The 3,577-nt window shown below is 55.7% G+C and overlaps 1 pseudogene; it reads right to left on the bottom strand.

Annotated features, from left to right (window-relative positions):
• Positions 1-590: 590 nt before the first annotated feature.
• LOC124698401 lies at positions 591-2,967 on the bottom strand (annotated as a pseudogene).
• Positions 2,968-3,577: the final 610 nt, after the last annotated feature.

Genomic DNA, 3,577 nt, shown 5'->3' with positions numbered 1-3,577 from the left:
GATGGCGCATGGTCTCCGTGGACTGGTCGCAGAGCGGGCAGTTGGGGGAATGCGGCAACCCCCGTCTAGCCAGCCTCTCCCCCGTCCAACATCTGTCAAGACAGGCCAGCCACAAGAAGAATTTCACCCTTGGCGGCGTCCAGGATTTCCAGTTCAGCTTCCAGAAGCCTGCAATTATCGCCCCTTGAAAGAGGGCGTCATAGCAAGAACTGGAAGAGTACTGGCCATCCATCGTCCACCACCAAACCATCCTGTCCGGATCCGCCGAGAGTTGGGTATCCCTGAGCCGGATCCACAGCTGCACGTATTGCCATAGTGCCAGAGCGCTCGGTGCCCCTACTATATCAGCTATCCAAGTGTGGTCCATCAGAGCTTGGCGAACCGTACGCGCCTTTCTCAGGCGCCACCTCCTTCATGGTTTTGCCGTCCAGCCATCTGTACTCCCAGAAGAGGGCGGATTCCCCCGTTCCCGACCATCATTGTGGTGGAGACCGCGAAGGCATCCAGCTCCATCTTCGAGAAGTTCATGTCCAGCACGCGCCAAGGTCGCAGAGGATCTCCAGATCCACCTCACCCTTAGACACACAAATCTACTCTTGCTCGGCCTCTTCCTCGTCATCATCATCGTCATCGTCATATTCATCAACGTCCTCATCTTTAACGCTACTACTATTAGGGGGGGAAACTGCTCATCTCGTACTTTCCATCATCCTCATTGATGAACTCCAGACCGTACACTGCATCCCAGCGAAGCAGCTGGTCCTCCTTGTTCAGATAGTGGGCTTCTTTGGTAAAGGAAGGTGGAACCATCATGGTCATTTGCATAAGTTGGCCCTGGAAACGGGAAATAAAAACTTCAGCAAGGAGACAGCTCACAGATGAAAATACCTTTTCAGACTTTAGGCTGCATTGCTAGCGGTGAAGAAAGCTGGAAATGAACAACAATGGGAACCATAACACTACTTGTTAGGTCTGCAGAAGAAAAAATATCAGATGCACAGAAATACATTCGATGTGCCTCTCGGCTGCCTTTTCTGTTTTCTAAAGGTGCCGTGGCTTACTTTTCCTACTGTTTGGTCGAAGGTATTGTCAAATAATCGTAGAACAAAAATGCACTGTCGTTATAAAATAAAAAACGGAATATCTATCCATATAGAGCAATGTAGGTGATCAAGCATTCACCCAATGTTTCATGACTCACATGACCACACGAATTACATACCAATTGGCCATCTTCCCCAAGAACTCCTAAACCACAACAACGTCACAGATCCAAGGCCTATATCATATCTTATTTTTGCGATAAACACATGCATTACTCAAGACACATCAGGAATTGTGTTGTTACTTGCACTACAGATCCAAGGCCCTATATCATTCTACTCGGTATGCAAAGCAAGGAGATCGCATCGTTCTGACACTGACTGTAATCAAAAGAATGATCTCAGCATACAAACGTAACTGCAGAGCGTTCCATTGAGCGCGCGGACGCCAATGCCCACGGACACCATTCTAACAGCTAAGGGCTAAACCTATTTGGGCATTTCATCGAGCATGTCAAAGACTCAAAGGCACCACCCACCGCCAAGAACCAAATTAAGCCCCAAGAACTCGTACACACTTAAGAGCATGTCTAACAGGCCCGTATAACCCGCCCACCCCGTAAAATTCCGGCGGGATACGGGGCAGGCGTGATATGGGCCGTCTAGCAGGCCCCGTATTCGGGCCGGCCCGTTTCGGCGGAATAGGGGGCCCAGGAAATCGGCCCCGTCGCCCCCTACTTATACTGGGCGCAGTTGCGAGTGAGGGGTCGCAACCCTAGCTCCGCCGTGCGCCGCCGCCTCCGTAGTTAGCTCCGGCGAGCAATTCCTCACTCCCCCGCGCCGCATTCCACCCTAGCTCCGGCACGTACCGCCTCGCCGGCGAGCGGATCGAAGCGATCCCGCTCGCCGGACACCGTTGAGGAGGCGTGGCGGCGCCAGTGCAAGAGATTCGCCACCGGGAGCCGCCGTGCGGCGTGCCGGTACGCCGGCGCGCTGTACGTGCCGGATTCGCTCCGGGAGTTCGCCGCGGGTGGGCGGTGGTACCGACAAGACCCGCCGCTCAAGCCGATGAGCGGCGGAGCCTTCGAGAAGTGGCTCGCCGACTGGGAGCGTGACCGCGCGTCGAAGGCGGCATGGGCGGCGAGCATCGGCAGCACCAGCGGTGGAGGAAGCGGAGGAGATCCGCGAGCCGACGAGGAGGAAGCGGAGGCGGCAGAGGAGGAGGCGGCCTTCCGGCGTGCGGTGGCCGAATCCGAGAAGGATGCCGCCGAGAAGGCTCGGGCGGAGGCAGAGGAGGAGGCGGCGGCCATCGCTGCCGTCCGGGAGTTCGAGGCGCGGGAGGCGCAAGAGGAGGCGGCCTCCATCGTGTTCATCCCATTCGTCATCCTTGACGAATAGATGTAGGATAGATGTAGGTATGATCGCAATGTATGTATGATCCGTAGTATGATCAATGAAGATGAACTTCCTGGGATTTTAATTTTTAAAAATACGGGGCGAAATACGGGGTCTGCTAGACGAAATGGCTCTTCCGTTAGCAATTTTTCGATACGGGCGAAATGCGAGTGTTATACGGGACATAGGAATACGGGACTTGTTAGACATGCTCTAACCATTTCGCCCTTTACGCATCAACCGAGCCAAGCGAATCAGATCGTCACCATTCCGCGCGGTCACCAGGTCCAACGCAAGGGGAATACGAGGTTTCACTAGAAGAGTACAGATAAAGAGCGGCGAATCCGGGCGTACCTGCAAGTGGCGGCCGTCGAGCTTCCTGATGCCGTAGCCGAGGTGCACTTTTCCGAAGGATTTGAGGTCGGTGACGACGCCGTTGCGCTGGCCTCGCCACCCGCGCCACGAGCTCTGCTGCGGACTCCTTCGTGACCAGAGGTTTCAGAAGCAGCATGCAGTCGTACAGCGGCATCTTGCCCGGAGCTCCTCTATCCTCCCGCTCGCTGGCCCTTCTCCCGCCACGGCGCCAACACGCCGCCGCTCGACGATCTTGAATGAAGACCGGAGCGTGGGAGTGGAGGCGGTTGCCTGGGCTTTAGAGCACCTCCAGCCGTCTTTCCGACGAGGCCTCGACAACCTTTTTTTCATCCGGATGGTGCTAGTGCTATTTGGCTCAGCCGCTGGTTCCTCATTTTTCTTCGGAAAAGTGCATAAATCCATCTGAAGAGCCTAGGCCATCCCTGGCCTCCCGGGGTGCGCTCGGGAAGTCCGGACGAGAGAGAAAACACGCGAACCCCACCACTTTCTCGCCGTAAATCTCCCTCCCCCTCGTAACTCTCTCGCCGCCGGCACCATCACTCGCCAATTCGCCGGTTGGTTGCCTATATTCCGTCGTCCCTTCTCCCACCAGCCTATATTCCGTCGACCTCCTCCCGTCTGCCTGTATTCCGCCGTAGGGCTACTCCTCGCGCTTCGTGTCTCGCCTCGCGTTGACCACGCCCGTCAGGTGTTCGTCCATTTGCCTGGGCGGCAATGGACTCAGACGAGGAGGAGGAGCATATGTTCACCGAGCTTTTTGAAGA

The sequence above is a fragment of the Lolium rigidum genome, chromosome 3, assembly GCF_022539505.1.
Source record: "Lolium rigidum isolate FL_2022 chromosome 3, APGP_CSIRO_Lrig_0.1, whole genome shotgun sequence".
Classification (NCBI taxonomy): domain Eukaryota; kingdom Viridiplantae; phylum Streptophyta; class Magnoliopsida; order Poales; family Poaceae; genus Lolium; species Lolium rigidum.
Note: the sequence above shows the minus strand (reverse complement) of the source record. Positions and strands in the feature narration are given on the sequence as shown.